This window comes from Mobula birostris, chromosome 6, assembly GCF_030028105.1.
Source record: "Mobula birostris isolate sMobBir1 chromosome 6, sMobBir1.hap1, whole genome shotgun sequence".
NCBI lineage: Eukaryota > Metazoa > Chordata > Chondrichthyes > Myliobatiformes > Myliobatidae > Mobula > Mobula birostris.
The window spans coordinates 5,323,092-5,337,099 of NC_092375.1; positions in this window are offsets into that span (position 1 = coordinate 5,323,092).

Here is a 14,008-nt window from a genome sequence, read left to right on the forward strand (position 1 = left end):
TCAATCTGGTGAACCTTCTTTGTACTCCCTCTATGGCAAGGATGTCTTTCCTCAGATTAGGGGACCAAAACTGCACACAATACTCCAGGTGTGGTCTCACCAAGGCCTTGTACAACTGCAGTAGTACCTCCTTGCTCCTGTACTCGAATCCTCTCACTATAAATGCCAGCATACCATTCGCCTTTTTCACCGCCTGCTGTACCTGCATGCCCACTTTCAATGACTGGTGTATAATGACACCCAGGTCTCGTTGCACCTCCCTTTTTCCTAATCGGCCACTATTCAGATAATAATCTGTTTTCCTATTTTTGCCACCAAAGTGGATAACTTCACATTTATCCACATTAAATTGCATCTGCCATGAATTTGCCCACTCACCCTATCTGCTCGTCGATATCTCTGTTACTATCAGGCAGCCTATAAAAAGCACCCAATAAAGTTATTGACCCCTTCCTGTTCCTAACGTTCACCCGCAGAGATTCCGTAGACAATCCCTCCATGGTGTCCACCTTTTCTGCAGCCGTGACACTATCTCTGATCAACAGTGCCACGCCCCACCTATTTTGTCAGCATAGAACAGTTGGCCATTCAGCCCAACTGTTCTATGCTGAATAACATTTCCATCAAAGTAAGCCTCATTGAGAACATAACGAGCAGTGGCCAATCGGAAGTGTGAGAATATGTAACTCACTCAGGTTAGCTGATTGAGTAGAAAAAGCATCGACTTGCGGCAGTTCAGTATTTTGAGCAGTGGCCAATCAGTGTTTGGGATTCATTGCCAAGAACAAATTAAAATAAGGCAGGTACAAGTGGAGCAGCCACTATTGGAGTGGACAGAGTAAGAGTGGGAATTTTGAGGCTTTAGCACTTCAAGGCTTCAGTGAGGAGAGGCTTAAGTGAGAGAAGACAAAAAAAGCAGTGACTAGGTTTTTTTTCCCTACAGTTTATTGTTTTTTCTCCTTTATATTTGCTCGCTAAGAACAGTAAAGATGTCAGGTAGGATAATGGAACGCTCCTCTTGCGGGATGTGGGAAGGCAGGGAGACCTCCAGTGTCCCTGACAACTACAACTGTGAAAAGTGCATCCAGCTGCGGCTTCCAACAATCTGTGTCAAGGAGTTGGAGCTGGACCTGGATGAATTTCAGATCATTCAGGAAGCTGAATGGGGTGATAGATAGGACATACAGAGAGGTAGTTACACCCAAGGTGCAGGGTGACAGTCAGGAAGGGGAAAGGACAGCTCGTGCAGAGTACCCCTGTGGCCACCCCCTTCAACAACAGGTTTGGATTCTGCTGGGGGCGAGGGTGACTTTATGGTGATAGGGGATTTGTTGGCTGGGTAACAGAAAGAGATTCTGTGAATGAGAACAAGATTCCTGAATGGTAAGTTGCCTCCTGGTTGCCAGTGTCCAGGATATCTCAGACCAAGTCCTCAACATTCCTAAGTGGGAGTGTGATCAACCAGAGGTCAGGGTCCATGAAGGTAGCAATGACGTGGGTAAGATGAGTGACGAGGTTCTGCATAGGGAGTTCAGAGAGTTAGGTGCTAAGTTAAGGAACAGAACCTCCAGGGTTGTGATCTCAGGATGGCTGTCCATGCCACGTGCTAGTGAGCCCAGAACTAGAAAGATTATATGGTTTAACACGTGGCGAAGGAGTTGGAGTAGGAGGGAGGGCATAAGATTTTTGGATTATCGGGCTCTCTTCCAGAGAAGATGGGACCTGTACAGAAGGGATGATTTGCACCTCAGCTGCAAGGGGACTAATATCCGAGCAGGAAGGTTTGCTTGTGCTGCACAGGGAGGTTAGGTGGTGGGGGAGGGGGGTGGGTTTAAACCGGAGGTCCAGAATGGATATTGGAAAGATTGTGGAGGCAGATGTTGGTAAGACCTCAGACCAAGACAGGAATCAAATCCAAAGGTGGAGCAGCTAATGTCCTGAGCTAATGACATGGCTGCAAGAAATACTGAGCTCAGCACATGGATCTATGAAATCAGGAGGGCTAAAAGAAGGCACGAAGTTGCTCAGGCAGACAAGGTGAAGAAGCATCCTAAAGAATTCTACAGATATATTAAGAGCAAGAAGATTGCAAGGGACAAAATTGGTCCTCTGGAAGATCAGAATGGTAAACCATGCATGGAGCCAAAAGAGTTGGGGAAGATGTGAAATGAATTTTTTTGCATCTGTATTTACTGAGGAGATGCACACAGGGTGTATAGAAGTGAGGCAAAGCAGCATCGACTTCATGGATCCTATACAGATAACAGAGGAGGAGGAGTTTGCTGTCTTCAGGCAAATTAGAGTGGATAAATCAGCAGGGCCTGACAAGGTGTTCCCTCAGACCCTGTGGGAGGCAAGTGCAGAAATTGCCGTGGCCCAGGCAGAGATATTGAAATCATCTTTAGTGGCAAGTGAGATACCAGAGGACAGCCAATGTTCAGTTGCTGTTTAATAAAGGCTCTAAAAATAAACCAGGAAGTTATAGGTAAGTGAGCCTGACATTGGTAGTGGAAAAGTTATTGGAAGGTATTGGACTGGATATATGAGTATTTGGTTAGACATGGACTGACGAAGGATAGGCAGAATGGCTTTGTGCATGGCAGATCATGTCTAAACAATCTTATAGGGTTTTTCAAGAAAATTACCAGGAAAGTGTATGAAGCCAAGGCAGTGGATGTTGTCTACATGGAATTTAACCATTAGTATTAAAAAGAATGCCAAAAGTTTCTTCAGATACATAAAGTGTAAAAGAGAGGCGAGAGTTCATAATGGACCACTGGAAATCGATGCTGGAGAGATAGTAATGGGGGACAATGAAATGGCGGATAAACTGAATAAGCATTTTACATCCGTCTTCACTGAGGAATACACTAGCAGAGTGGTGCAAGTTCTGGCTCTCAGGGGTCATGAAGTGTATGAAGCTACCATTACTAGAGAGAAAGTTCTTGGGAAACTGAAAGGTCTGAAGGTAGGTAAGTCACCTGGTCCAGATGGTGTACACCCCAGGGTTCTGAAGGATGTGGCTGAAGAGCTTGTGGAGGCATTAGTAATTATCTTTCAAGAATCACTGGATTCTGGAATGGTTCTAGAAGACTGGAAACTTGCAGATGTCACCTCACTCTTCAAGAAGGGAGAGATGCAGAAGAAAGGAAAGTATAGACCAGTTAGTCTGACCTCAGTGGTTGGGAGGATGTTGGATTTGGTTACTCAGGATGAGGTCTGAGGGTGTTCGGAGGCACATGATAAAATAGGCTGTAGTCAGAATGGTTTCCTCAAGGGAAAATCTTGCCTGACAAATCTGTTGGAATTCTTTGAAGAAATAACAAGCAGGACAGCCAAAGGAGAATTGGATGATGTTACGTACTTGGATTTTCAGAAAACCTTTCACAAGGTGTCAGACATGAGCCTGCTTAACAAACTATGAGCCCATGGTATTACAGGAAAGATTCTAGCATGGATAAAGCAGTGGCTGATTGTCAGGAGGTAAAGAGCGGAAATAAAGGGAGCTTTTTCTGGTTGGCTGCTGGTGACTAGTGGTGTTCCACAGGGGCCTGTGTTGGGACTGGTTCTTTTTACATTATATGTCGGTGATTTGGATGATGGAATTGATAGATTTGTTGCAAAGTTTGCAGATAATACGAAGATTGGTGGAGGGCAGGCTTGTTTTGAGGAAGCAGAGAGGCTGAGAAAGATTTGAAGAATGTGCAAAGAAATGGCAGATAGAATACAATGTTAGGAAGTGCATGGCCATAGGTTTGACTATTTTCTAAATGGAGAGAAAATACAAAAAACTGAGGCACAAAGGGACTTGGGAGTCCTTGTGCAGGATTCCCTAAAGGTTAATTTGTATGTTGAGGCTGTGGTGAGGAAGGCAAATGCAATTCATTTCAAGAGGACTAGAATATAAAAGCAAGGATGTAATGTTGAGAATTTATAAAGCACTGGTGAGGCCTCACTTGGAGTATTGTGAGCAGGTTTGGGCCCCTTATCTTAGAAAGGATGTGCTGAAACTGGAAGCGGATCAAAGAAGGTTCACAGAAATGATTCCAGGATTGAATGGCTTGTCATATGAAAAGTATTTGATGGCTCTGGGCCAGTATTCACTAGAATTCAGAAGAATGAGGGGTGACCTCATTCAAATTCAGAAGAATAAGATAAAACCTATCGAATGGTGAAAGGTATTGATACAGTGGATGTGTAGAGAATGTTTCCTATGGTGGAGGAGTCTAAGAACAGAGGACACAGCCTCAGAATAGAGGGACATCCTTTTAGAACAGAGCTGAGGAGGAATTTCTTTAGCAAGACTGGTGAATTTGTAGAATTCGTTGCCACAGGAAGCTGCGGAGGCCAAATCTTTATGTATTTTTAAGGCAGAGGTTGATAGATTCTTGATTGGTCAGGGCATGAAGGGATATTAGATTATGAGAACACTCAGTCCTCTTTTATTGTCATTTAGAAATGCATACATGCATTAAGAAATGATACCGTGTTTCTCCGGAGTGATGTCACAGAAAACAGGACAAACCAAAGACTCACACTGACAGAACCACATAATTATAACATATAGTTACAGCAGTGCAAAACAATACCATAATTTGATGAAGAACAGATCATAGGCACAGTAAAAAATAGTCTCAAAGTCCCCGAGTCGATCGACTCCCGAGTCCCTGATAGCGGCGGCAAAAGGGAGAAACTCCCTGCCATAAACCTCCAGGCACCGTCAACTTGCCGATGTCTTGGAAGCAGCCGAACACAGGCAACACTGAGTCCATCCGCCCAAAAACTTCAAGCTTCCAACCAGCCTCTCCAATACAGCCTCCCGAGCACCATCCTCTGCCGAGTGCCTTCGACCTCTCCCCGGCCACTGAAACATGCAAAGCCGAGGATTTAGGGGCCTTCTGCTCCGGAGATTCCGGTTACTGCACAGTAGCAGCGGCAGTGAAGCGGGCATTTCAGAAGTTTTCCAGGTGTTCCTCCGTACTCTCATGTCTGTCTCCATCAAATCAGAATTGTGTACGGTCCCCTACTTGACAGATAACAGACATCACCACCGAAGTGGCCACGCGTGCTGCCGGATATGGGGAAAAGGCAGGAGATTGGAGCTGAGAGGAAAATTGGATCAGCAATGATGAAATATTGGAGTAGACTTGATGGACCAAATGGCCTAATTCTGCTCCTATACCTTATGGTCATTTAAGAAGATCCTGCATGGAAGGTTTATCAAGAACCTTCAGTGGCTCAGCACTCAAGATGAGGTAGTAAATTGGATTAGACGCTGGATTTGTGGAAGAAACCAGAGAGTGGTAATCTCTGATTACAGACCTGTGACGAGTGGAGTGCCGCAAGGATCGGTGCTGGGTCCATTGTTGTTTGTCACCTATATCAATGTCTGGATGATAATATGGTTAACTGGATCAGCAAATTTTCAGATGACATCAAGATTGGGGAGTAGTTGACAGCAAATGGATAGCTGAGAGAGGGCCAAAGAACTGGAGATTGAACCAGGGGCCAAGGCACTGGAGTGAAATGGGGAAGTCTTGCCCAGTCCATCACAGGAAAAGCTCTCCTCCCAATAAGCACATCTTCAAAGACTGCTGCCACAGATTACAGCAGGAAATAGAAAAAGCGAGTCAAAAGGACAATGTTATGATGGTCATGGGAGATTTTAACATGCATGTTGATTGAGAAAATCAGTTTGGTAATGGATCTCAAGAGAGTGAGTTTGTTGAATGCCTAAGAGATGGCTTTTCAGAGCAGTTTGTCGTTAAGCCTACTAGGGGAACAGCTATTCTGGACGGGGGGTTATGTAATAAACCGAGGCGATTAGGGAGTTTAAGGTAAAGGAGCTTTAGGAGTCAGTGAGCGCACTATGATTGAGTTCAACTTGAAATTTGATAGGGAGAAAGTAAAGTCTGATGCAACAGTGTTTCAGTGGAGTAAAGGTAATTACTGTGGTATGAGAGAGGAGTTGGCTAAAATAAATTGGAAGGAGCTGCTGGCAGGAATGTTATGCTAATCCTAGCACACAGACCGCTCGTCAGACGCTCCAGACCAGTTCAGAAGCAGGTGAAAACCTGGCCAGCAGGAGCCATTTCAAACAAGAGGAAATCTGCAGGTGCTGGAATTTCAAGCAACACACACAAAGAATGTTGGTAAAATGCTGGTGAACACAGCAGGCCAGGCAGCATCTATAGGAAGAGGTACAGTCGACGTTTTGGGCCCAGACCCGTCAGTCCTGACGAAGGGTCTGGGCCCGAAACGTCGACTGTACCTCTTCCTATAGATGCTGCCTGGCCTGCTGCGCTCACCAGCATTTTATGAGCCATCTCTGCTCCTCAAGACTGCTTTGAGCACACTGACTGGTACATGTTCAGGGAGGCTGCAACCGATGGTGACTCTACCAACTTAGAGGAGTACACGGCACCAGTGACTGGCTACATCAGCAAGTGTATCGATGACATTGCTGTAGCCAAGACCATCATTACATGCACTAACCAGAAGCCATGGATGACCGCGGAGGTGCGTGCACTGCTGAGGACCCGTGACTCCACCTTCGGAACAGGTAACAAGGCAGCCCTAACAACAGTGAGGGCCAAACTGTCCTGGGCCATCAGAGAGGCAAAGCATGCACACGCCCAGTGAATCCACAGCCACTTCCAGGACAGCGGCGACACACGGCGCATGTGGAAGGGCATTCAGGACATCACCAATTACAAGTCAACACCACCTGCCTGTGCTGGTGATGCCTCCCTCCCAGATGGGTTGAAAAACTTCTACACTCGTTTTGAGGCGGAAAATGACGTGGTGGCGAGGAAGGACCACTCCTCCTCCCAATGACCAGGTGCTGTGTCTTACCGTGGCCGATGTGAGGAAAACTCTATGCAGGGTCAACCCATGGAAGGCTGCTGGACCAGACAATATTAGACCATAAAACCATAAGACAAAGGAGCAGAAGTTGGCAATTTGGCCCATCGAGTCTTCTCCGCCATTTTATCATGAGCTGATCCATTCTCCCATTTAGTCCCACTCCCCCGCCTTCTCAACATAACCTTTGATGCCCTGGCTACTCAGATACCTATCAATCTCTGCCTTAAATACACCCAATGACTTGGCCTCCACTGCTGCCCGTGGCAACAAATTCCACAGATTCACCACCCTCTGGCTAAAAAAATTTCTTTGCATCCCTGTTCTGAAAGGGCGCCCTTCAATCCTTAAGTCATGCCCTCTCGTACTAGACTCCCCCATCATGGGAAACAACTTTGCCACATCCACTCTGTCCATACCTTTCAACATTTGAAATGTTTCTATGAGGTCCCCCCTCATTCTTCTAAACTCCAAGGAATACAGTCCAAGAGTGGTCAAACGTTCCTCATATGTTAACCCTCTCATGCCTGGAATCATTCTAGTGAATCTTCTCTGAACTCTCTCCAACGTCAGCACATCCTTTCTTAAATAAGGAGCCCAAATCTACACACAGTGAGATCTTACTAGTGCTTTATAGAGCCTCAACATCACATTCCTGCTCCTATACTCTATTCTTCTAGAAATTAATGCCAACATTGCATTTGCCTTCTTCACCACCGACTCAACCTGAAGGTTAACCTTAAGAGTATCCTGCACAAGGACTCCCAAGTCCCGTTGCATCTCAGAACTTTGAATTCTCTCCCCATTTAAATAATAGTCTGCCCGTTTATTTCTTCTACCAAAGTGCACAACCATACACTTTCCAACATCGTATTTCATTTGCCACTTCTTTGCCCATTCTCCCAATCTATCCAAGTTTCTCTACAGACTCTCTGTTTCCTCAGCACTACCGGCCCCTCCACCTATCTTTGTATCATCAGCAAGCTTAGCCACAAAGCCATCTATTCCATAATCCAAATTGTTGATGTACAACGTAAAAAGAAGCGGCCCCAACACGGACCCCTGTGGAACACCACTGGTAACCGGCAGCCAACCAGAATAGGATCCTTTTATTCCCGCTCTCTGTTTCCTGCCAATCAGCCAACGCTCTATCCATGTATGTAACTTTCCTGTAATTCCATGGGCTCTTATCTTGTTTAGCATCCTCATGTGCGGCACCTTGTCAAAGGCCTTCTGAAAATCCATATACACAACATCCACTGCATCTCCCTTGTCTAGCCTACTTGTAATTTCCTCAAAAAATTGCAATAGGTTTGTCAGGCAGCATTTTCCTTTAAGAAAACCATGCTGAGTTCTGCCTATCTTGTTATATGCCTCCAGGTACTCCGTAACCTCATCCTTGACAATTGACTCCAACAACTTCCCAACCACCGATGTCAAGCTAACAGGTCTATAATTTCCTTTTTGCTTCCTTGCCTCGTTTTTAAATAGCGGAGTGACATTTGCAATCTTCCAGTCCTCAGGAACCATGCCAGAATCTATTGACTTTTGTAAGATCATTGCTAATACTTCTGCAATCTCCACAGCTACTTCCTTCAGAACACAAGGGTGCATTCCATCTGGTCCGGGAGATTTATCTACCTTTAGACTATTCAGCTTCCGGAGTACTTTCTCTGTCATAATTGTGACTGCGCACACTTCTCTTCCCTGCCACCCTTGAGTGCCCAGTATTATGCTGATGTCTTCCTCAGTGAAGACTGATGCAAAATACTCGTTCAGTTCCTCTGCCATCTCCTTATCTCCCATTACAATTTCTCCAACATCATTTTCTATTGGTCCTATATCTACTCTCACCTGTCTTTTACTCTTTATATACTTGAAAAAGCTTTTAGTATCCTCTTTGATATTATTTGCTAGCTTCCTTTCATAGTTCATCTTTTCCCTCTTAATGACCTTCTTAGTTTCCTTTTGTAAGATTTAAAAACTTCCCAATCCTCTGTCTTCCCACTAATTTTTGCTTCCTTGTATGCCCTCTCCTTTGCTTTAACTTTGGCTTTGACTTCTCTTGTCAGCCACGGATGCATCCTTTTTCCATTCGAAAATTTCTTCTTTTTTGGAATATATCTGTCTTGCACCTTCTTCACTTCTCACATAAGCTCCAGCCACTGCTGCTCTGCCGTCTTTCCCACCAGTGTCTCTTTCCAGTCAACTTTGGCCAGTTCCTCTCTCATGCCACTGTAATTTTGTTTACTTCACTGAAATACCGACACATCAGATTTCGCCTTCTCTTTCTCAAATTTCACGGTGAACTCGATCATGTTATGATCACTGCCTCCTAAGGGTTCCTTCACCTCAATCTCTCTAATCACTTCTGGTTCATTACACAATACCTAATCCAGTACAGCCAGTCCCCTAGTGGACTCAACAACAAGCTGTTCTAAAAAGCCTTCTAGTAGACATTCTACAAATTGTGTCTCTTGAGATCCAATGTCGACCTGATTTTCACAATCCACTGGCCTCTTCCCGTTACCGCCTAAGCCCGTTGAGCCAAAGCCCTACACTCTGCTGCCACTCACTCCACTGCCCGCTGTATAGGGTGGTCTCCTTTTTAAACTCTCCCCGCTGTCCTGTCTACATCACGCACCTGTGCAGTCTCGTCCTCCTTGTACTCAAAGAAATTTTTTTAAAAACTGCCTTCCTTCAGAATTTAGCTCTCACGCTGCCTTTCTTGTCCCAATCCAAAAAACTTCCTGGCAGAGTGCTCAGAGAATGTGCAGAACAGCTGGCAGATGTTCGCACTGACATCTTCAACATCTCCCTGAGCAGTGCCGTTGTTCCAATGTGCTTCAAGGCCGCCACCATCGTCCCCATGCCGAAGAAGTCTTCAGTGTCCTGCCTCAACGACTGTTGCTCTGTTGCTCTCACGTCCGTCATCATGAAGTGTTTCGAGAGGCTCATCATGAGGCACATCAAGACCCTGCTGCCCCCCTCACTGGACCCCCTGCAGTTCGCGTATCGTCCCAACCATTCAACAGACAACGCCATTGTCATCACCCTCCACCTGGCCCTAACCCACCTGGACAAAAAAGATACATACATTCGAATGCTGTTCATAGACTTCAGTTCAGCATTCAACACAATCATTCCTCAGAAACTGATTGGAAAGCTGAGCCTACTGGGCCTGAACACCTCCCTCTGCAACTGGATCCTAAACTTCCTGACTGGGAGACCTCAGTCAGTCCGGATCGGGAGCAGCATCTCCAAAACCACCACACTGAGCATGGGGGCCCCCCAGGGTTGGGTGTTCAGTCCACTGCTGTTCAGTCTGCTGACCCACGACTGTGCTGCAACACACAGCTCGAACCACATCATCAAGTTCGCCAATGACATGACCGTGGTGGGTCTCATCAGCAAGAGCGACGAGTCAGCGTACAGAGAGGAGGTGCAGCGCTGACAGACTGGTGCAGAGCCAACAACCCGTCTATGAATGTGAACAGAACAAAAGAGATGGTTGTTGACTTCTGGAGGACACGGAACGACCATTCTCCGCTGAACATCGATGACTCCTCCATAGAGATCGTTAAGAGCACCAAATTTCTTGGTGTTCACCTGGCAGAGAATCTCACCTGGTCCCTCAACACTAGCTCTATAGCCAAGAAAGCCCAGCAGCTTCTCTACTTTCTGAGAAGGCTGAGAAAAGTCCATCTCCCACCCCCCCATCCTCACCACATTCTACAGAGGTTGTATTGAGAGCATCCTGAGCAGCTGCATCACTGCCTGGTTCGGAAATTGCACCATCTCGGATCGCAAGACCCTGCAGCAGATAGTGAGGTCAGCTGAGAAGATCATCGGAGTCTCTCTTCCCGCCATTACAGACTTTTACACCACACGCTGCACCTGCAAAGCAAATAGTATTGTGAAGGACCCCATGCACCCCTCATACAAACTCTCCTCCCTCCTGCCATCTGGCAAAAGGTACCGAAGCATTCGGGCTCTCACGACCAGACTGTGCAACAGTTTCTTCCCCCAAGCCATCAGTCTCCTCAATACTCAGAGTCTAGACTGACATCTACATCATTTATTATTATGTTGTAATTTGTCCTCTACTGTGCCTATTGTCTTGATTATTAATTATTGTGCTGCCCTGCACTGTTTTGTGCACTTTATGTAGTCCTGTGCAGGTCTGTAGTCTAGTGCAGTTTTTTTTATGTTGTTTTACGTAGTCTAGTGTAGCCTTGTGTTGTCTCACATAGTCTCGTTTAGTTTTGTGTTGTTTCATGTAGTACCATGGTCCTGGAGGAACATTGTTTCATTTCTACTGTGTACTGTACCAGCAGCTTATGGTCGAAATGACAATAAACTTGACTTGACTTGACAGCAGAGCAGCAATGGTGTGCGGTCTTAGGAAAAATGAGGAAGGTGCAGGACAGATGTATTCCAAAAATGAAGAAATACCAAATGGTAAAATAGTGCAACCATGACTGACAAGGGAAGTCAAAGCTAATGTAAAAGCAAAAGAGGGGGCACATAACAAAGCAAAAATTAACGGGAAGATGGAAGACTGGGAAGCTTTTAAACGCCTACAGAGAGCAACTAAAAGAATCATTGGATGGGAAAACATGAAATATGAAAGCAAGCTAGCAAACAATATCAAAGCAGATAGTAAAAGCTTTTTCAAGTATGTAAAAAAAAATAAAGGAGAGATGATAATGGATATAAGACCATTAGAAAATGAAGCCGGAGAAATAATAACGGGGGAGTACGAGATGGTAGATGAACTAAATGAGTATATTGCATCAGTTTTCACTGTGGAAGACACTAGCACTGTGCCAGATGTTCTGTGTGAAGGAAAAGAAGTGAGTGCAGTTACTATTACAAGGGAGAAGGTGCTCAAAAAGTTGAAAGACCTAAGGGTACGTAAGTCACCTGGACCAGATGAACTGCACCCTAGGGCTCTGATAGAGGTAGAGATTGTGGAGGCATTAGTAATGATCTTTCAAAAATCATTTGGCTCTGGTATGGTGTCAGAGGACTGGAAAATTGCAAGTGTTACTCCACTCTTTAAGAAAAGAGGAAGACAGCAGAAAGGAAATGATGGATCAGTTAGCCTGACCTCAGTGGTTGGGAAGATGTTCTAGTCAATTGTTAAGGATAAGTTTATGGAGTACTTGGTGACACAGGACAAGATAGGGCAAGGTCAGCGTTGTTTCCTTAAGGGAAAATCTTGCCTGATGAACGTGTTAGGATTCTTTGAGGAGATTATAAATAGGATAGGTGAAGGGGATGCAGTGGGTGTTGTATATTTGGACTTTCAGAAGGCCTTTGACAAGGTGTCACACATGAGGCTGCTTACCAAGTCAAGAGTCCATGGTATTACAGGAAAGTTACTAACATGGTTAGAGCATTGGCTGACTGGTAGGAGGCAGCGAGTGGGAATAAGAAGATCCTTTTCTGGTTGACTGCCAGTGACTAGTGGTGTTCCGCAGGGGTCGGTGTCGGGACCACTTCTTTTTATGCTGTATATCAATGAGTTAGATGATGAAACAGATGGCTTTATTGCCAAGTTTGCAGATGATATGAAGATTGGTGGAAGGGCAGGTAGTGTTGAGGAAACAGGAAGGCTGCAAAAGGACTTAGACAGATTAGGAGAATGGGCAATAAAGTGGCAAATGAAATACAATGTTGGAAAATGTATGGTCATGCACTTTGGTAGTAGAAATAAACATGCGGACTATTTTCTAAAGAGGGAGAAAATCCAGGAATCTGAGATGCAGAGGGACTTGGGAGTCCTTGTGCGGAACACCCTGAAGGTTAACTTGCAGGTCGAGTCAGTGGTGAGGAAGGCAAATGCAATGTTAGCATTAATTTCAAGAGGTCTAGAATACAAGAGCAGGGATGTGAGGCTGAGACTTTATAAGGCACTGGTGAGGCCTCACCTTGAGTATTGTGAACAGTTTTGGGCTCCTCACTAAGAAAAGATGTACTGGCATTGGAGAGGTTCCAGAGGAGGTTCACAAGGATGATTCCAGGAATGAAAGGGTTATCATATGAGGAACGTTTGATGGCTCTGGGTCTGTACTCACTGGAATTTAGAAGAGCGAGGGGGAATCTCATTGAAACGTTTCGAATATTGAAAGGCCGAGACAGAGTAGATGTGGAAAGGATGTTTCCCATGGTGAGGGAGTCTAGGACAAGAGGGCACAACCTCAGGATAGAGGGGCGTCCATTTAAAAAGAGATGCAGAGAAATTTCTTCAGCCAGAGGGTGGTGAATTTGTGATATTTATTACCACAGGCAGCTGTGGAGGCCAGGTTGTTGGGTGTATTTAAGGCAGAGCTTGATAGGCTCTTGATTGGACACGGCATCAAAGGTCACAGGGAGAAGGCCGGAGAATGGGGTTGAGGAGGGGAAAAAGGGATCAGCCATGTTTGAATGGTGGAGCAGACTCGATGGGCCAAATGGCCTAATTCTGCTCCTATGTCTTATGCAAAACAGCATAAGACATCAGAATTAGAATCAGAATCAGGTTTAACATGAACAGCTTTGCAGCAGCAGTACATAGAAATGCATAATAATAGTTAAAAAACATGAATTATATTAAGCATATACATATTTTAAATAGTTAAATAAGTAGTGCAAAATAGAAATAAAACAGAGTGAGGTAGTGTTCATGTGTTTAATGTTGGATGGTAGAGGGGAGAAGCTATTCCTGAATCACTGAGTGTGTGCCTTCAGGGCCCTGTGTCTCCTCCCTGTATCTTCTCCAATGAGACCAGCGCATTACCTGGGTGATGGGAGGACCTTAATGATGGATGCCACCTTTTTGACACATCTTTCCTTGAAGATGTCCTGGGTGCTGGGGAGGCTAGTGCATGATGGAGTTGACTAAGTCTGCGACCTTCTGAAGCTTATTTTAATCCTGTGCAGTAGCCTTCCACCCCTCAACCAGATGGTGATGCAGCCAGTTAGAATGCTCTCCACATTGCATCTGTAGAAATTTGTGAGTGTCTTTGATGACATACCAAATCTCCCCAAACTCCTAATGAAATATAGCTGTTGTCTTGCCTTCTTTGTAGCTGCATAGATATGTTGGGTCCAGGTTAGATCCTCAGAGATCTTGATACCAAAGAACCTCAAATTGCTT